The sequence below is a fragment of the Uloborus diversus genome, chromosome 3 (genome assembly GCF_026930045.1).
Source record: "Uloborus diversus isolate 005 chromosome 3, Udiv.v.3.1, whole genome shotgun sequence".
Taxonomy (NCBI): Eukaryota; Metazoa; Arthropoda; class Arachnida; order Araneae; family Uloboridae; genus Uloborus; species Uloborus diversus.
This window is the reverse complement of record NC_072733.1, coordinates 107,102,486-107,123,064: the sequence shown is the minus strand read 5'-3', so window position 1 is coordinate 107,123,064 and position 20,579 is coordinate 107,102,486. Positions and strand designations below refer to the sequence as shown.

At 37.9% G+C, this 20,579-nt stretch overlaps 11 non-coding genes across 11 annotated transcripts; all 11 read right to left on the bottom strand.

Annotated features, from left to right (window-relative positions):
* Positions 1 to 12,167: 12,167 nt before the first annotated feature.
* Positions 12,168 to 12,241, bottom strand: Trnan-guu (transfer RNA asparagine (anticodon GUU)). The gene has a single exon. It is a non-coding gene; the product is annotated as a tRNA-Asn (tRNA).
* A 528-nt stretch (positions 12,242 to 12,769) lies between these two features.
* Positions 12,770 to 12,843, bottom strand: Trnan-guu (transfer RNA asparagine (anticodon GUU)). Its single transcript has one exon. It is a non-coding gene; the product is annotated as a tRNA-Asn (tRNA).
* Positions 12,844 to 13,353: 510 nt separating this feature from the next.
* Positions 13,354 to 13,427, bottom strand: Trnan-guu (transfer RNA asparagine (anticodon GUU)). Its single transcript has one exon. It is a non-coding gene; the product is annotated as a tRNA-Asn (tRNA).
* Positions 13,428 to 15,362: 1,935 nt separating this feature from the next.
* Trnan-guu (transfer RNA asparagine (anticodon GUU)) lies at positions 15,363 to 15,436 on the bottom strand. The gene has a single exon. It is a non-coding gene; the product is annotated as a tRNA-Asn (tRNA).
* An 808-nt stretch (positions 15,437 to 16,244) lies between these two features.
* Trnan-guu (transfer RNA asparagine (anticodon GUU)) lies at positions 16,245 to 16,318 on the bottom strand. Its single transcript has one exon. It is a non-coding gene; the product is annotated as a tRNA-Asn (tRNA).
* A 660-nt stretch (positions 16,319 to 16,978) lies between these two features.
* Trnan-guu (transfer RNA asparagine (anticodon GUU)) lies at positions 16,979 to 17,052 on the bottom strand. The gene has a single exon. It is a non-coding gene; the product is annotated as a tRNA-Asn (tRNA).
* A 212-nt stretch (positions 17,053 to 17,264) lies between these two features.
* Positions 17,265 to 17,338, bottom strand: Trnan-guu (transfer RNA asparagine (anticodon GUU)). The gene has a single exon. It is a non-coding gene; the product is annotated as a tRNA-Asn (tRNA).
* Positions 17,339 to 17,559: 221 nt separating this feature from the next.
* Positions 17,560 to 17,633, bottom strand: Trnan-guu (transfer RNA asparagine (anticodon GUU)). The gene has a single exon. It is a non-coding gene; the product is annotated as a tRNA-Asn (tRNA).
* Positions 17,634 to 17,855: 222 nt separating this feature from the next.
* Trnan-guu (transfer RNA asparagine (anticodon GUU)) lies at positions 17,856 to 17,929 on the bottom strand. Its single transcript has one exon. It is a non-coding gene; the product is annotated as a tRNA-Asn (tRNA).
* Positions 17,930 to 18,148: 219 nt separating this feature from the next.
* Positions 18,149 to 18,222, bottom strand: Trnan-guu (transfer RNA asparagine (anticodon GUU)). The gene has a single exon. It is a non-coding gene; the product is annotated as a tRNA-Asn (tRNA).
* Positions 18,223 to 20,093: 1,871 nt separating this feature from the next.
* On the bottom strand, positions 20,094 to 20,167 carry Trnan-guu (transfer RNA asparagine (anticodon GUU)). The gene has a single exon. It is a non-coding gene; the product is annotated as a tRNA-Asn (tRNA).
* Between the last annotated feature and the right edge of the window lie 412 nt (positions 20,168 to 20,579).

The following is a 20,579-nucleotide window of genomic DNA, read 5'->3' as shown; positions in this document are numbered from 1 at the left end:
ACGTGTAATTTAAAGTTTCTTAGATTTCTCCGGGACCCCTCATCAGATCCAGACAAAATTATCATGGGATCATCTGGAAAGTATACAGTTCCAAACAAAAAAAAGAATTTTTCAAATCAGTCCAGTCTTCTAGGCTTAATACGAAAACATACATAAAAAGTCGCAATACGAAATCATAACCTCCTTTTTTGAAGTCGGTTAATAATAGGTACTATAAAATGGATCAAGAAAAAATACGATTACACTTAAATGAAAAATAAAAGAAAAACGAGATACAATTTTTTCGCACTGTTCCCCCAGTAGTGAGAACAGAGAGGTATAGATTATAGGAACACAAACTAACGAGGGAGCCAAACTAAGTGAGGACAGTCCTTTTTTTGCGGAAACTACTCAAGAAACAATAAGAAGGAATTTTTCGTTTACTTTTCACCAAAGGCGGTGAAAAAGAATATAAAATTATGCCTTGCTTTTGTAATTTTATGAAGTATTAAGGAATAAAATCCTTTCGCATTGGATAAACCACATTTAAGACACATTATTAATAATGTTGCGGTTTTTTTTCTGATTTTAATGCAACAGTACCACTGTGTTTCAGAATCTTGCAATAACTTAAGATTACATATTCTTAGAAATTTCAATCAAAATTATTCTAATGCAAAAGTCATTCAAAAACGACAAAACCGGCAGTGGGATGGATTCCACGATCTTCGCTTTTTTTAGCACAACGCTCTAACCAATTGAGCCATAATCCTTCACTCATGGGGCATTTTACATTAGCTCAATGCGTATTAAAAAACCAAAACCGTTGGAAACAAAAACCTCAAAATGATGCCCTACTTATGAAGTTTGATTTGCACTTTAAATTAATTGCACTTTACAGGGTTTAAAACACAGAAAATGGAATATAATTTTGTTTTCTTCCATTTTTTTAAATTGAAATGCTTCTTTTCAATATACTTAAACATTTTGCGTCATTATAATTAGCATTGCTATAATTATTATTTGAACTTCTGTTCTCTTTGTTGCAGAAATCTACAAAAAAGAACGGCTCATTTTTGTTATGTTAAAAATACAGAAACCATTATTAGCAGTAACGAATATTGTTTTGAACGAATCTTCATGCATTTTTTACATGTTCACTTAGGTGGGAAATTTAGTGAACTTTACGTTCTGTAGAAAGTACAGATTTGAGATTGATATCAGTACAGTTTAAAATGGTGAATAAGGCTGTGTTTTCTTTTCATGAAAAGAAAAAAAAATAGCTGTACAATATGCTCTTTCTTGAGGAAAATCAGTCATTTTTCAATAGAGGTTTAACGCATCGCAACTTTCAGCTATAAAGGTGCAAGAAGACCATCTCTGGTCTATGCGTAGTAATTTATAATATTTTTTCCTTTTACTAATTATTTACTTAAACTTAATGAGTACTTCAAAATTAATTAATCCTTTAAAGGAAAAACAAGAAAAACGAACAATTTTTCAAATGGAAATAATGCGTTTTTCTTTTTTTTCATTTGCTAAGGAAATTTCAGTTAAGTAATTCCATTAAAATATTGTTCTGAAAGTTATGTGATTTAAACATAATGAAAACATTATCGTCGTAGCGAAAACAACTGTATCTTTGTTTGATTCGGAGTTAATATTTGTTTAATGCATTTTTAGCTAGAAAGGAAAATAGAAGCTAAATTGAAAATAAATTAAACGAGGCAGAAGCTTTTTAATAAGCAATTCACAAGTTATGAAAATGTAGTTAAATGAAGAACTTTCTTATTCTTTCACAATAAAAGTTTTTTAAATAGCATGTAAATAAACGTTCTCATTATTGAAGTTGTTTGATAAGCCTTTTTTTTAAATCAAACGAAAGAGGCGACAATTGTTTAAGCCCCTTTGAGAAATTTCAGGTACTCAGGACCCTCCGGCCCCAAATCCGACACTCTACCGATCGGGCTACCACGGCCCCTACTGGAACTGTAAAAAAAAATTTGATATATACGTTTGGGTAGGAAATCGTATGCAGGTATGACCAATTATTTTTTACATTTTAGTTCATCTTTGTTTTTTGAAGTCGGTTCTATTTTTATTTGAAAATAATTTATTGTGTACTTTTTAGTGGTGTAAATATAAAGTAAGTACGTAATGTAGAGTATGTGGTACACTCCTTACGTACATCTCGAGTGAAAAAGCGTCGAGCACAGGAGTCTGAAAACAGCCAAGATGAGCAAAATTGAGAAACAAATAGAGCACAGCGTCTCGGACTCTTCGGAAGACTGTGCAGAAAGGCTTTTTCAAACGCGCAATTATTTACAAAGAAAATTGTCTTCATCATCAGTTTGACTTTATCAAAATATACTTTCCGAAAAAAAATCACGAGTCACTAACAGAAATCGATTTATTTGCTAATAGAACTTGAAGAGTTTTCTTGTTTTTTCAAGGATCACATCTTGAGATACTGACCTGTTGACCATGGCATCACCTGGGAAGTTTTCCTTTTCAAACAAACAAACAAAAAAATAAATAAAAAGAATTTTCAAATTGGTCTATGCGTGTTCGATTTATCGGGGGACATACATAAAAAGATTCCGACAAATTGAGAACGTCTTTTTGAAGTTGGTTGAAAAAAGAAAACATCTTAATGCGCATTACATTTTATACGATTGAAACACCGTATCAAACAGAAAAAGAAGTTTCCTAATCAGTCCAGGTGTAGTCTTGTAATCGGGGAGCATAGGAAAAAAGTTCCAACGAAGTTTGTTAATTAGTATTGAACGAATCTTCATGCATTTTTTACATGTTCACTTAGGTGGGAAATTTAGTGAACTTTACGTTCTGTAGAAAGTACAGATTTGAGATTGATATCAGTACAGTTTAAAATGATGAATAAGGCTGTGTTTTCTTTTCATGAAAAGAAAAAAAATAGCTGTACAATATGCTCTTTCTTGAGGAAAATCATTCATTTTTCAATAGAGGTTTAACGCATCGGAAACTTTCAGCTATAAAGGTGCAAGAAGACCATCTCTGGTCTATGCGTAGTAATTTATAATATTTTTTCCTTTTACTAATTATTTACTTAAACTTAATGAGTACTTCAAAATTAATTAATCCTTTAAAGGAAAAACAAGAAAAACGAACAATTTTTCAAATGGAAATAATGCGTTTTTTTTTTCATTTGCTAAGGAAATTTCCGTTAGGTTCAGCTCAATTAAAATATAGTTCTGAAAATTATGTGATTTAAACATAATGAAAACATTATCGTCGTAGCGAAAACAACTATAAACGTTCTCATTATTGAAGTTGTTTGATAAGCCTTTTTTTTAAAATCAAACGAAAGAGGCGACAATTGTTTAAGCCCCTTTGAGAACTTCCAGGTACTCAGGACCCTCCGGCCCCAAATCCGACACTCTACCGATCGGGCTACCACGACCCCTACTGGAACTGTAAAAAAAAAATTTTTGATATATATAACTATACATAAATGTAAATTTAAGATCAAAGTTATGTTAGAGAAATCTGAAGATCTATGTTAGAGAAATCTGAAAAAAAAAAGTTTTCTGTAGTTAATAAAGCTGCTTGAGAGTTTTTTTCTTGTTACCATTAAATACAGGTTTAAAATCGCTTGAAAAATTTACATGACGGGAAAATAAACACTTAGAAAACATGTCATTCCTTAGCATTATTTATTTACTTTGTTTTAGTTTTGAATTTTACTGGTGATTACAAAATAATGGCATGTATAATAGCAAAAATGATACTATTACTAGTTACACTTAGTAGAAGAAAACAATAAACAGTAAACTTTTAAACAAATCTTGTGAATCTCCGTAACAATGACTCGCAACGGGCGAAAAATGTAATATGTTCATAGTAATGGAAAACGTTTGAAACAAGTTTGATGTTTAAAACCCTCATTTAAAAAAATCAAAACTAATTAGTTGATCCCTTGTAAAATCATAAGAATGTAACACAGGGGAAGAGTGGGTACAGTGAGACACGAAAATTCAATTATTTTATACAGAAATAACATTTTTTCAAATAGTACAATACTTGTCACTGTGATATTTATTATAAAAGTGGATCTAGAAAAAATTACAAATTCACAAAAACGGGAAAACAAAATATAAACGAAATGCAATTTTGTGTCATTGTTGTCCTGGTAAGTGGGAAAAGAGAATTTTTATTTTTATTTATTTATTTATTTATTTATTTATTTTTTTTTTTTTTTTTTTTTTTTTTTTTTGAATTAGCAAATTTGTCTGTTATAGTTTGGTTATGGCATGAGCTATTGTATTTGGCAAGATGAATTTTCATGCCGTTTTGACACACAGTTGTGACAGCCACCACGAATTTGTTTGTGACTGAGATAGAATGATTTAGATGACTCTGGGTAGGTAAAATTACCTAAAATGTCATATTTTAATGTATTTTTAGATAAGTATAGAATGATTTCACTATAGCCTTCGTCTATTACTAGTACAACAGCTTCTTTCTGTTTCTTTCAGAAAATCTTCAAAAAAAATTGTCTGACTTCCCTTTTCTAGGCATGTTGAAATTTTGAAATGTGAAAAAATATCATTACATTTAGAATATTGCAGTAAAACAATAAAAAATGTAATATAAATAGAATAAATACGAAGTGGAAATATTTATGTGATATAGAATAGCAATGAAAGTCATAATTTCATTCGAGTATCCTTATTGTGTTGATGCAGGGCTTTCAGACTTTTTTTTATAACTTGCCTCAATAGTCTAGTTGTAATTAAATGCAATTCATTGTATAATGTATCCACTTTTAATGTAAAACTGCCATGGGAGCAGTGAGCAACAAATAATGGTGCCTCACTGTTCCCTCATTTCAAAACATAAACTTAATGCCTGCCTATCTCAGACAAAGAAAATTAACAACCCAATCCTTTGCTAAAATGAGCGTTAATTAATAAGCCAATGTAAGATTAATAATACCAATATGTAAAGTTTATCTTACAGTTTAAAAACAGTGCAACACACAATATAGATAATTTTACTTCGATGGGCTCAAACTATAATGACATAGTAATTTTTTATTTATGATACTTGAAAGCAATTTTTTTCTTTAATGTTTTTCACAGTATCGCCACCTGACTTTTCAAAAGTTATACCAGGCTAGAAATATACAAACAGAAAATATATTGCATTCGTCTTATTGTGCTCCCTGTCTCACTGTACCAACTTCTCCCCTTCAACTATCGTAAATAGGGGAAGAGTGGGTACAGTGAAACGGAAAAATTCAAACACATTTTTATTATGAAAAAACATTGAAATCAATTTCTTTGTAATTCTATAATATGTGTCACTGTGTGTAATAGGTATTATAAAAGTTGGTTTAGAAAAATCTACGAATTCACGCAAAAGAAAAATAAAATAAAAATGAAATGCAATTTTGTCTCACTCAAATCAAACAAGGCAAGAAACGATGCAACAAGCAAAACAACAGATTTACTTTGATGGGGTTAAATTAAGATGACGTAATTTTTTTATAACCAGTTTTTTAGTCGGGTGTGAAAAAAATTGAGGGGAGTCACCACACTTGGGAAGGAAAATAGTCACACCTAGCTACTTCATATGCATTATAATATCTGCAATACAAAAAAGTCATCAAACATCTTGATAAGCAAGTGTTCCAGCAATTTAGTCGACTAATAATAGCTAGAGCAGGCTACACATTCGGTGGCGGGGGAATGTTTTGCATATACCATTGATATTATCAGATAACTTATTTTAAAAGGATTTTAGCCACTTAAGTAGGGAGTCTTGGGGTTTTTTTTTTGGGGGGGGGGGGTATGATCGGCAAAAATAAAAATGAGGGGGACGTCGCACTTATTAAGGATTGGCTGCCCTAGTATTATTATCTATACATTAAGGTCAGCAACATAGAAAAGCCTACGGAAACCTTGAAATGTAAATATTCCAGCAATTTATTCTAATAATAGCTAAAGCTGGGGTGCCCATTTGAAAGGGGGGGGAGGAAATGAGGCTGACTATACCTTTGAAATTATCAGGGAAGTTATTTTCAAAGGATTTTAGACTCTTTAATAGGGGAGCCCGTTTTAGGGGGGGGAGACGCTCGGTGAAATTGAGGGGAGCCGTCGCACTTGGGGGGATGGGCTTCTTTAATTTTTTTTTCTTGTACATTGAGTATAAAAAAGCCATCAGACAGTTTGAAAGATGAATATTAAAGTAAACTCTATAACAAAAAAATCGACGCACCAGACAACTTTCAAAGCAATCGTCCAAATGCTTTGAAATTTTGTATGAATGAGTGTTTTGACCAGATATGCAAGTGATTAAAATTTGGTGTTCAATGAATGAATAGTTTGATCTCCTGATCGAAACTGCGCATCTAGCAGATGTATCTAAAGAGCAGTTCTTCAGCAGTTGTTAAAACTTTCGGTTTGATTGCGATTCAGATTACCTTTCAACAACTTAAAAATGCCTCGCAGCATGGTTTGTGCTCATTACGAGCAACTGTCAGAGTTTAAAAGAGGTTGTATCATTGGATTGAAAGAGGCCAGTTGGTCAAATCGGAGAATCGCAAGTCATTTGAGTCGAAGCGATGTAGCGATTTGAAGATGCTGGGAAGGATGGGTGGAAAATGGCAGAGTTCAGCGTCAGGATGGTAGCGGTCGACCTAGGGTCACAACAAATCGAGATGACAAAGTGATTCTCCGATCAGCTGTCACAGCGCTTTCTTCATCTCTATGAACCATCAGACGTTCAACCTAAACACCAATGTCCATCATGACCATTTACAGACGGTTGGGGACAACGAAATCTACGCTCGCAGCGACCATTACGCCACCTGCCACTGACGCCTACACACTGCCGAGCCAGATTACAGTGGTGCATAGCTCGATCAGGTTGGAATGGTGCCGACTGGGGACGTATAGTCTTAAGAATCTCGCTTCCAACGGTGTCATGACGATCATCTAAGACGTGTTTGGAGACACCCAGGGCAGAAGGGGGATCCTGGTTTCACATTTGCACGCCACACTGGCCCTTAACAAGGCATTATAGTCTCGGGTGCTATTTCCTTTGATAACTGGACACCTTTGGTCGTAATTAGAGATACACTTACTGCACAGTGGTACGGTCGACGACATCCTAAGACCTGTTTTGCAGCCGTTCCTTTTGCAGTACCCTCAGCTGGTTTTCATCAGGACAATTCCATATAACATACGGCACGTGTTGCTATGAACTGTCTGCAACCTTGTCAAACTCTTCCGTAGCCTGCCAGATCGCCAGATCTCTCTCCCATTGAGCATGTCTGGGATATGATGGGATGGCGATTGCATTTGGCAAGGAATATTACTAACCTCGTCCGACAGTTGGAGCGACTTTGGACGGAAATACCGCAGGACAACCCCTGGGAGCTTTATCGGTGTTTACCACACCGTACTTAAGCTTGTATCCAGGCTAGAGGTGGGTCAATACCATATAAAACTTGTTACTTTAACTCTGACATAAATAATTCAATTGTTCTGAGAATTTATAATCATTTACTATTCTGTGCATTGTCTTTCTATCCACTAATTTTCGTCTCAATCGGAACACTCCTTCCTGGTACTTCGATTTTTTGTTATAGAGTTGCAGGTTATCCCAAAAATAATTGCCAAAGCAGAGATATGTCCATGGAAGGGGGGGGGGGGGAATGCATGAGACAGATTATATAACTGAAAGAATTAGAGATATTATTTTAAAAGGATTTAGTTTCTTTAAAGAGGATCCTGTTTTTTTTTGGGGTGGGGGCTAAATTGAGGAGGGGTAACGCACTGGGGGGAGAATTGGGTATCCCTAGCTGTATGATCTGCAGTATTGAAAAGTCATCGGAAAACTTGATCCGTAAATACTTCAGTAATTTATTCTTATAATAATACCTGAAGTAGGAGTACCCGTGCTTCGGAGGGGGGGGGGGGTGATAATGAAAAAGACTTCGCCACTGATTATTTTAAACGGATTTTAGTCTCTTTAATGAAAAGTCGCGCTTATTTTTTTTTGGGGGGGGGTGGAGGGTTTAAATTTACGAAAGTTATCTGTTTTTTTCTGGGGGAGGGGCGAGGGCACTTGGTTTTATATCTACATATATTAAGTTCTGCAATTGATAAAAGCCCTCGGTAATTTAAAATTATAATAAAAATTTTAAAGCAGATATCTACATTTCACGCCCCCGGTAGGGCTCGAATAAACAACCTATTCGATAACAGCCGAACGTGTTATCTGATTGCGCCACGGAGGCTGGTAGGGAGAGAAATCCTAAATTGGTTCCTTAAAAAAACATTCATGAATATTTTAAACAATAAAAAAAAATTACACAACCCAGGTGAGCTCGAACCAACAACCTTACGGTCAACAGCCGAATGCGCTAGCTTATTGCGAAACTGCGACTTAAAAAATCTGAAATCCTAAACTGGCTGCATAAAAAATATTAATGGAAGTTTTAAGGCTTAAAAAGACGTTACACGCCTTAGGTGGGCACGAAACAACACTCTTTCGGTTAACAGCCAAACACTCTATCCGATTGAGCCACGGAGGCTTGCAGAAGATGAATTGCTTAACTAGTTAATAAAAAAATATATTTATGACAGTTTAATAACACGTATCACGCCCGGACTCGAACCACCAACCTTTCGGTTAACAGCCGAATACACTAGCCGATTGCGCCACGGCGGCTCGCAAAATCTGCAATCCTAAACTTGTTCCAAAAAAAGTATTAATGAAAGCTTTAAAGCATGAAAAAAACTTTTCACGCCCCAGGTGGGATGTAATCACCAACTTTTCGGTAAACAGCCGAACGCGGTAGCTGATTGCGCCACGGAGGTTTGCAGAAGCTGAATTGCTTACCTGGTTAGTTATACACATTTTTTTGACAGTTTTAGAACATTAACACATATTTTCACCCCCCTCTTGGGATCGAACCACCAACCGTTCGATCAACAGCAGAACACGCTAGCCGACTGAGCCACAGATAATTGCAAGAGAGAAATCCTAAACTGGTGCCTAAAAAAATATTAATGAAAGTTTTAAAGCATACAAAACTTTACACGCTTCCAGGCGGGCTTGAACCACCAACCTCTCGTTCAACAGCCGAATGCTCTAGCCAAATGTGCCACAGACGTTTCAAAAAGCTGGAATTCTTAACTGTTTCGTAAAAAACATGAGTTTTGTTGAGCCCTTTTGAAAGATAGATCATCTTACATTTAACAGTTTTCATTTCTTAAGTGTATAAAAAAAAATATGATATACTGAGATAAAAGCAAAACGAAAAATAAATCAATAAAATAATTAGTGTTATAAAAATATTTGCTTTTCGTCCTATCCTCTATTGTTTATTATTTTCCCGTTATGTAATGACTAAATTTAATGAATATTTCAGCACATATTAGCAACCTTGTATTTTATTGCACTATTTAATTCAGTGCCAAAAAACTAATAAAACGAAGCGATTTTGGAATGCAAGCTGAACAACAAAAACAACATTAAAATCCCGATAGCAAAATGGGGAGAAAAGCGCTATTACAACGTAGCAAAAAGCAACTCCGTTCGTTATCAGCGGCATGCGCGTTAAGGGGTTTCGGGCAGATCATGGAATGAATTAAAAAATGAAAGTTTTAAGGCAAAAAAAAAAAAAAAAAAAAAAAAACATTACACTCCCCCGGGTGGACTCGAAACACCAACCTTTCGGTTAACAGCCGAACGCGCTAGCCCATTGCGCCACGGAGGCTTGAAAAGCTGCTATTATTAATTCAGTTCCATAAAAGATATTAATGAATGTTTTAAGGCATAAAAAAACATTACACGCCCCCGGGTGGGAGCGAACCACCAACCTTTCGGTTAACAGCCGCACGCGCTAGCCGATTGCGACACGGAGGCTTGCGGAGCTAAAATCCTAATTTGGTTTCTTAAAAAATATAAATGAAGGTTTTAAGGCATATAAAAACAATATACGCCCCCGGGTGGGCTCGAACCACCGACATTACCGTTAACTGCCAAAAGCGCTTGCCGATTGCGCTACAGAGGCTTGCGGAGCTATAATCCTAATTTGGTCCATAAAAAATATTAATGAAAGTTTTAAGTCATAAAAAAACAATTCACTCCCTTGGGTGGGTTGAAACACAAACCTTTCGGTTAACAGCCGAACGCGCTAGCCGATCGAGCCACGGAGGCTTGCAAAGCTGAAATATTAATTTAGTTCCATAAAAAATATTAATGAAAGTTTTAAGGCATAAAAAAACATTACACGCCCGAACCACCAACCATTCTGTTAATAGCCGACCGCGCTGGCCAATTGCGTCAAGGAGGCTTGCAAAGTCAATGTCCTTATTTGGTTCCTTAAAAAAAAATGAAAGTTTTAAGGCAAAAAAAAGTACACGCACCGGGGTGGGCTCGAACCACCAAACTTTCGGTTAACACCCAAATGCGCTAGCCGATTGCGCCACGGAGGCTTGCAAAGCTGAAATATTAATTTAGTTCCATAAAAAATATTAATGAAATGTTTAAGGCATAAAAAAACATTACACGCCCCCGGGTGGGCTCGAACCACCAACCTTTCGGGTAACAGCCGAACGCGCTAGCCGATTGCGCCAAGGAGGCTTGCGGAGTCAAAATCCTAATTTGGTTCCTTAAAAAAAATGAAAGTTTTAAGGCAAAAAAAACAAAAAAAAACATTACACGCCCCCGGGTGAGCTCCAACCACCAACCTTTCGGTTAAGAGCCGAACGCGCTAGCCGATTGCGCTACGGAGGGTTGCATAGCTAAAATATTAATTTAGTTCCATAAAAAATATTAATGAAATGTTTAAGGCATAAGAAACTATTACACACCCCCGGGTGGGCTCGAACCACCAACCTTTCGGGTAACAGCCGAACGCGCTAGCCGATTGCGCCAAGGAGGCTTGCGGAGTCAAAATCCTAATTTGGTTCCTTAAGAAATATAAAGGTTTTTAAGCATATAAAAACAATACACGCCACGGGTGGGCTCGAACCTCCAACCTTTCGGTTAACAGCCGAACGCGCTAGCCGATTGCGTCAAGGAGGCTTGTGAAGTTAAGGTCCTAATTTGGTTCCTTAAAAAAATTAAATTAAGGCATAAAAATCATTGCACCCCCCGGGTGGACTCGAACCACCAACCTTTCGCTTAACAGCCGAACGCGCTAGCCGATTGCGCCACGGAGGCTTGCGGAGCCAAAATCCTAATTTGCTCCCCAAAAAATATTAATGAAAGTTTTAAGTCAAAAAAAAAAAAAAAAACAAGGTACGCCCTCGGGTGGTCTCGAAACACAAACCTTTCGGTTAAGAGCCGAACGCGCTAGCCGATTGCGCCACGGAGGCTTGCAACGCGGAAATATTAATTTAGTTCCATAAAAAATATTAATGAAATGTTTAAGGCATAAAAAAACATTTCACGCCCCCGGGTGGGCTCGAACCACCAACCTTTCGGTTAAAAGCCGACCGCGCTAGCCAATTGCGTCAAGGAGGCTTGCGAAGTCAAAGTCCTAATTTGGTTCCTTAAAAAAAATGAAAGTTTTAAGGCAAAAAAAAAAAAAAAACATTACACAGCCCCGGGTGGGCTCGAACCACCAACCTTTCGTGTAACAGCCGAACGCGCTAGCCGATTGCGCCAAGGAGGCTTGCGGAGTAAAAATCCTAATTTGGTTCCTTAAGAAATATAAAGGTTTTTAAGCATATAAAAACAATACACGCCACGGATGGGCTCGAACCTCCAACCTTACGGTTAACTGCTAAACGCGCTTGCCGATAGCGGCACAGAGGCTTGCGGAGCAATAAGCCTAATTTGGTCCGTAAAAAATATTAATGAAAGTTTTTAGTCATTAAAAAAAAACACAAGCCCTCGGGTGGGTTCGAAACACAAACCTTTCGGTTAACAGCAGAACACGCTAGCCGATTGTGCAATGGAGACTTCCGAAGCTAAAGCCTTAATTTGGTTCCTTAAAAAATGTCAATGAAGGTTTTAAGGCATAAAAAAATATTACACGCCACCGGGTGGGCTCGAACCACCAACCTTTCGGTTAACACCCGAACCCGCTAGCCGATTGCGCCACGGAGGCTTGCGAAGCTGAAATATTAATTTAGTTCCATAAAAAATATTAATGAAATGTTTAAGGCATAAAAAACATTACACGCCCCCGGGTGGGCTCGAACCACCAACCTTTCGGTTAACAGCCGAACGCGCTAGCCGATTGTGCCACGGAGGCTTGCAAAGCTGAAAAATTAATTTTCTTCCATAAAAAATATTAATGAAATGTTTAAGGCATAAAAAAACAATACACGCCTCCGGGTGGACTCGAATCACCAACCTTTTGGTTAACAGTCGACCGCGCTAATCAATTGCGTCAAGGAGGCTTGCGAAGTCAAAGTCCTAATTTGGTTCCTTAAAAAAATGAAAGTTTAAAGGCAAAAAAAAAAAAAAAACATTACACGCCCCCGGATTTGCTCGAACCACCAACCTTTCGGTTAACAGCCGAACGCGCTAGCCGATTGCGCCACGGATGCTTGCAAAGCTGAAATATTAATTTAGTTCCATAAAAAATATTAATGAAATGCTTAAGGCATAAAAAAACATTACACGCCTGCGGGTGGACTCGAACCAACAACTTTTCGGTTAATAGCCGACCGCGCTAGCCAATTGCGTCAAGGAGGTTTGCAAAGTCAAAGTCCTAATTTGGTTCCTTAAAAAAAATGAAAGTTTTAAGGCAAAAAAAAAAAAAAAAAAAAACATCACATGCCCCCGGGTGGGCTCGAACCACCAATCTTTCGGTTAACAGCCGAACGCGCTAGCCGATTGCGCCACGGAGGCTTGCACAAATGAAATATTAATTTAGTTCCATAAAAAATATTAATGAAATGTTTAAGGCATAAAAAAACGTTACACGCCTCCTTGTGGACTCGAACCACCAACCTTTCGGTTAACAGCCGACCGCGCTAGCTAATTGCATCAAGGAGGCTTGCGAAGTCAAAGTCCTAATTTGGTTCCTTAAAAAAAGTTTTAAGGCAAAAGAAAAAAAAACATTACACGCCCCCGGGTGGGCTCGAACCACCAACCTTTCGTTAAACAGCCGAACGCGCTAGCCGATTGCGCCAAGGAGGCTTGCAAAGCTGAAATATTAATTTAGTTGCATTAAAATATTAATGAAATGTTTAAGGCATAAAAATCATTACACGCCCCTGGTTGGGTTGGAACCACCAACCTTTCGGTTAACAGCCGAACGCGCTAGCCGATTAAGGCACGGAGGCTTGCAAAGCTGAAATATTAATTTAGTTCCATAAAAAATATTAATGAAGGTTTTAAGGTATAAAAAACACTACACGCCCCCGGGTGGGCTTGAACCACCAACCTTTCGGTTAACAGCCGAACGCGTTAGCCGATTGCGCCACGGAGGCTTGCAGCGCTGAGATATTAATTTTTAACCCATTAAGCGCCAAGTCTCCCATTTTTTGAACCTTCAATTAAGATTTTTTTCTTCATCAAGTAATTAAGATATCATTTTGAAATTTTTTAAAATGAATGATAGAGAACCAAACTTTATTGGTAATTTTTTCAAAAAGGTTTGGAATGTAAATTATTTTTTTTTAAAAAATTTAATTTTGCAAAAATTTCTTGTTTTTGCATTACACGGGAAAAAAATTCCCTAAAAATAATTAATGTGAATGCAGGAAATTAGAAACATGGAATATGAAGCTCAATAGACCTTTTTTCAAATCACAACAAACAGGGGCCAAGAAAAATAATTTAAAGGAGTTTTATATGACTTTATCTACTAAAGTCCCAAAATGGGAGACTTGGCGTGTTCTGATTAGCAGAGCAAGTCATGCCTAGGAGAAATTGTCTTCACCTATTTTGTATGAATGAACTCTCCCCTTTTTTCCTGTTGAAGCCACAGCCCCCTTCGTAGTTTCTCATTGTAAACACCCATTTGTTGTTCAAGGTCAAGAGCAGGTGCTTTTATCAAAACAAATGACATTCCATTCGTTTAGAAGAAAGTTCTGGAAAAACAGGGGTGCCAATCCTCCCTAAGGAGAATGACGCATCTCTCTGAATTTCTACAGATCACGAAAGACATTCCCGTAAAAGGACATCAAAATTCCCTTTAAAACTATTCCTCCCCCCCCCCATAAAAATATTTTGTATCTCAGTCAGCACCATGCTCCCCTCCTCCTTGAGGGCTCCCCCTTCAATAAGGGAGGTTGAATTTCAATAGAGAAATTTCTTCACTTTTTTTTAAATCAAAAATGTCGTTAGAATTTTTGACTTTGCTACGAGCTTCAAACAATATTAAAATAATATATTTAAGCTTAAAACAAGAAGATGAGTGCAGTATCACTTGCTTGTAAATTGCCAAATTTTGTTCAGATAGTTGAGAAAACAAACTTTAATGGAAATCGCTTAGATCACAGATAATGCGAAAACAGTAAATTTACTTTTTTACAACTTATCGTAATTTGTTGGATGAAATCGGAGCTATAACCGTTGATAAATCCTCAATGTGAAGCATGATGGACATTTATCTCTAGAAACATTATGATGATGCATAAATCATCTGGCATCAAACATGTTGTGAAGCAACCGAAATGTTGACTAAAAAAAACATTTGCTTATAATAACACAAATACACCGTCAGGGAGCCCAAAAATACCTTAGTTCCATTTTGTAAGAGCCTTTTTATATAGTGCTTCGGGTTATTGTCATTTACCGTTGCTCGATACCCGACATGGTTAATAGAAAAAATCTGCCTCTTATCTTTTTGCGTATGAAAATCCTAAACCTTTTTGCTGGACCATACCATATCTCTTAACCAAATAAATATTTTTGCGAAATTTCAGCTACATATGATTAGAGATGTGCATTGAACATCAAAACATATGAAAACTTAAGTATTTTCAATGTGGTTCATATAGCGGCGCTTAATGGGTTAACAGCCGACCGCGCTAGCCAATTGCATCAAGGAGGCTTGCAAAATCAAAGTCCTAATTTGGTTCCTTAAAAAAATGAAAGTTTTAAGGCAAAAAAAAAAAAACATTACACACCCCCGGGTGGGCTCGAACCACCAACCTTTCGGTAAACAGCCGACCGCGCTAGCCGACTGCGCCACGGAGGCTTGCAAAGCTGAGATATTAATTTAGTTGCATAAAAATATTAATGAAATGTTTAAGGCATAAAAAAACATTACACGCCCCCGGGTGGGTTGGAACCACCAACCTTTCGGTTAACAGCCGAACGCGCTAGCCGATTAAGGCACGGAGGCTTGCAAAGCTGAAATATTAATTTAGTTCCATAAAAAATATTAATGAAGGTTTTAAGGTATAAAAAACACTACACGCCCCCGGGTGGGCTTGAACCACCAACCTTTCGGTTAACAGCCGAACGCGCTAGCCGATTGCGCCACGGAGGCTTGCAAAGCTGAAATATTAATTTACTTCAATAAAAAATATTAATGAAATGTTTAAGGCATAAAAAAACATTACACGCCTCCGGGTGGACTCGAATCACCAACCTCTTGGTTAACAGTCGACCGCGCTAGCCAATTGCGTCAAGGAGGCTTGCGAAGTCAAAGTCCTAATTTGGTTCCTTAAAAAAAATGAAAGTTTTAAGGCAAAAAAAAAAAAAACATTACACGCCCCCGGGTGAGCTCCAACCACCAACCTTTCGGTTAAGAGCCGAACGCGCTAGCCGATTGCGCTACGGAGGGTTGCATAGCTAAAATATTAATTTAGTTCCATAAAAAATATTAATGAAATGTTTAAGGCATAAAAAACTATTACACACCCCCGGGTGGGCTCGAATCACCAACCTTTCGGGTAACAGCCGAACGCGCTAGCCGATTGCGCCAAGGAGGCTTGCGGAGTCAAAATCCTAATTTGGTTCCTTAAGAAATATAAAGGTTTTTAAGCATATAAAAACAATACACGCCACGGGTGGGCTCGAACCTCCAACCTTACGGTTAACTGCTAAACGCGCTTGCCGATAGCGGCACAGAGGCATGCGGAGCAATAAGCCTAATTTGGTCCGTAAAAAATATTAATGAAAGTTTTTAGTCATAAAAAAAAACACAAGCCCTCGGGTGGGTTCGAAACACAAACCTTTCGGTTAACAGCAGAACGCGCTAGCCGATTGTGCAATGGAGGCTTCCGAAGCTACAGCCTTAATTTGGTTCCTTAAAAAATGTCAATGAAGGTTTTAAGGCATAAAAAAATATTACACGCCCCCGGGTGGGCTCGAACCACCAACCTTTCGGTTAACACCCGAACGCGCTAGCCGATTGCGCCACGGAGGCTTTGCAAAGCTGAAATATTAATTTACTTCAATAAAAAATATTAATGAAATGTTTAAGGCATAAAAAAACATTACACGCCTCCGGGTGGACTCGAATCACCAACCTCTTGGTTAACAGTCGACCGCGCTAGCCAATTGCGTCAAGGAGGCTTGCGAAGTCAAAGTCCTAATTTGGTTCCTTAAAAAAAATGAAAGTTTTAAGGCAAAAAAAAAAACATTACACGCCCCCGGGTGAGCTCCAACCACCAACCTTTCGGTTAAGAGCCGAGCGCGCTAGCCGATTGCGCTACGGAGGGTTGCATAGCTAAAATATTAATTTAGTTCCATAAAAAATATTAATGAAATGTTTAAGGCATAAAAAACTATTACACAACCCCGGGTGGGCTCGAACCACCAACCTTTCGGGTAACAGCCGAACGCGCTAGCCGATTGCGCCAAGGAGGCTTGCGGAGTCAAAATCCTAATTTGGTTCCTTAAGAAATATAAAGGTTTTTAAGCATATAAAAACAATACACGCCACGGGTGGGCTCGAACCTCCAACCTTACGGTTAACTGCTAAACGCGCTAGCCGATTGTGCAATGGAGGCTTCCGAAGCTAAAGCCTTAATTTGGTTCCTTAAAAAATGTCAATGAAGGTTTTAAGGCATAAAAAAATATTACACGCCCCCGGGTGGGCTCGAACCACCAACCTTTCGGTTAACACCCGAACGCGCTAGCCGATTGCGCCACGGAGGCTTGCGAAGCTGAAATATTAATTTAGTTCCATAAAAAATATTAATGAAATGTTTAAGGCATAAAAAACATTACACGCCCCCGGGTGGGCTCGAACCACCAACCTTAGTCGACCGCGCTAGCCGATTAATGCACGGAGACTTGCAAAGCTGAAATATTAATTTAGTTCCATAAAAAATATTAATGAAGGTTTTAAGGTATAAAAAAACACTACACGCCCCCGGGTGGGCTCGAACCACCAACCTTTCGGTTAACAGCCGAACGCGCTAGCCGATTGCGCCACGGAGGCTTGCAAAGCTGAAATATTAATTTTCTTCCATAAAAAATATTAATGAAATGTTTAAGGCATAAAAAAACATTACACGCCTCCGGGTGGACTCGAATCACCAACCTTTTGGTTAACAGTCGACCGCGCTAATCAATTGCGTCAAGGAGGCTTGCGAAGTCAAAGTCCTAATTTGGTTCGTTAAAAAAATGAAAGTTTAAAGGCAAAAAAAAAAAAACATTACATGCCCCCGGGTGGGCTCGAACCACCAATCTTTCGGTTAACAGCCGAACGCGCTAGCCGATTGCGCCACGGAGGCTTGCAAAAATGAAATATTAATTTAGTTCCATAAAAAATATTAATGAAATGTTTAAGGCATAAAAAAACATTACACGCCTCCTTGTGAACTCGAACCACCAACCTTTCGGTTAACAGCCGACCGCGCTAGCCAATTGCATCAAGGAGGCTTGCGAAGTCAAAGTCCTAATTTGGTTCCTTAAAAAAAGTTTTAAGGCAAAAAAAAAAAAAAAAAAACATTACACGCCCCCGGGTGGGCTCGAACCACCAACCTTTCGGTAAACAGCCGAACGCGCTAGCCGATTGCGCCACGGAGGCTTGCAAAGCTGAAATATTAATTTAGTTGCATAAAAATATTAATGAAATGTTTAAGGCATAAAAATCATTACACGCCCCCGGGTGGGTTGGAACCACCAACCTTTCGGTTAACAGCCGAACGCGCTAGCCGATTAAGGCACGGAGGCTTGCAAAGCTGAAATATTAATTTAGTTCCATAAAAAATATTAATGAAGGTTTTAAGGTATAAAAAACACTACACGCCCCCGGGTGGGCTTGAACCACCAACCTTTCGGTTAACAGCCGAACGCGTTAGCCGATTGCGCCACGGAGGCTTGCAACGCTGCAATATTAATTTTTAACCCATTAAGCGCCAAGTCTCCCATTTTGGGAACCTTCAATTAAGATTTTTTTCTTCATCAAGTAATTAAGATATCATTTTGAAATTTTTAAAAATGAATGATAGAGAACCAAACTTTATTGGTAATTTTTTCAAAAAGGTTTGGAATTTAAATTATTTTTTTTTTAAAAATTTAATTTTGCAAAAATTTCTTGTTTTCGCATTACACGGGAAAAAAATTCCCTAAAAATAATTAATGTGAATGCAGGAAATTAGAAACATGGAATATGAAGCTCAATAGACCTTTTTTCAAATCACAACAAACAGGGGCCAAGAAAAATAATTTAAAGGAGTTTTATATGACTTTATTTACTAAAGTCCCAAAATGGGAGACTTGGCGTGTTCTGATTAGCAGAGCAAGTCATGCCTAGTAGAAATTGTCTTCACCTATTTTGTATGAATGAACTCTCCCCTTTTTTCCGGTTGAAGCCACAGCCCCCTTCGTAGTTTCTCATTGTAAACACCCATTTGTTGTTCAAGGTCAAGAGCAGGTGCTTTTATCAAAACAAATGACATTCCATTCGTTTAGAAGAAAGTTCTGGAAAAACAGGGGTGCCAATCCTCCCTAAGGAGAATGACGCATCTCTCTGAATTTCTACAGATCACGAAAGACATTCCCGTAAAAGGACATCAAAATTCCCTTTAAAACTATTCCTCCCCCCCCCCCAATAAAAATATTTTGTATCTTAGTCAGCACCATGCTCCCCTCCTCCTTGAGGGCTCCCCCTTCAATAAGGGAGGTTGAATTTCAATAGAGAAATTTCTTCACTTTTTTTTTAATCAAAAATGTCGTTAGAATTTTTGACTTTGCTACGAGCTTCAAACAATATTAAAATAATATATTTAAGCTTAAAACAAGAAGATGAGTGCAGTATCACTTGCTTGTAAATTGCCAAATTTTGTTCAGATAGTTGAGAAAACAAACTTTAATGGAAATCGCTTCGGGTAATTGTCATTTACCGTTGCTCGATACCCGACATGGTTAATAGAAAAAATCTGCCTCTTATCTTTTTGCGTATGAAAATCCTAAACCTTTTTGCTGGACCTTACCATATCTCCTAACCTAATAAATATTTTTGCGAAATTTCACCTACATATGATTAGAGATGTGCATTGAACATCAAAACATATGAAAACTTAAGTATTTTCAATGTGGTTCATATAGCGGCGCTTAATGGGTTAAAAGTGAAAGTTTTAGGGCAAAAAAAAAAAAGAAAAAAAAACCTTACTCGTCCGCGGGTGGGATCGAACCACCAACCTTTCGTTTAACTCCCGATTGCGCCACTAAGGCATGCAAAGCTGTAATATTAATTTAGTTCCATAAAAAATATTAATGAAAGTTTTAAAGCATAAAAAAACATTACACGCCCCCGGGTGGGCTCGAAGCACCAACCTTTCGGTTAACAGCCGAACGCGCTAGCCGATTGCGCCACGGAGGCTTGCGAAATTCGAACCTAATTTGGTTCCTTAAAAAATATTAATGAAAGTTTTAAGGCATAAAAAAACAATACACGCCAATGGGTGGGTTCGAAACACAAACCTCTCGGTTAGCAGAGCAAACGCGCTAGCCGATTGCGCCACGGAGGCTTGCAAAGTTGAAATATTAATTTAGTTCCATAAAAAATATTAATGAAAGTTTTAAGTCATAAAACAACAATGCACGACTTCGGGTGGGCTCAAACCACGAATCTTTCGTTTAACAGCCGACTGCGCTAGTCGCTTGCGTCAAGGAGGCCTGTGAAGTTAAGGTCCTAATTTGGTTCCTTAATAAAATGAAAGTATTAATTCATAAAAAAAAACATTGCACGCTCCCGGGTGGGCTCGAACCACCAACCTTTCGGTTAACAGCCGAACGCGCTAGCCGATTGCGCCACGGAGGCAGGAAAAGCTGAAATATTAATTTAGTTCCATAAAAAATATTAATGAAATGTTTAAGGCATAAAAAAAACAATACACGCCTCCGGGTGGACTCGAACCACCAACCTTTCGGTTTACAGCCGAACGCACTTGCCGATTGCACCACGGAGGCTTGCATAGCTAAAATCCTAATTTGGTTCTTTACAAAATATTAATGAAGAAATTAAGGCATAGAAAACCATTACACGCCCCCGGGTGGGCTCGAACCACCAACCTTACGGTTTACAGCCGAACGCGTTAGCCGATTGCGCCCCGGGGCTTGCAAAGCTGAAATATTAATTTAGTTCCATAAAAAATATTAATGAAATGTTTAAGACATAAAAATTCATTACACGCCCCCGTGTGGGCTCGAACCACCAACCTTTCGGTTAACAG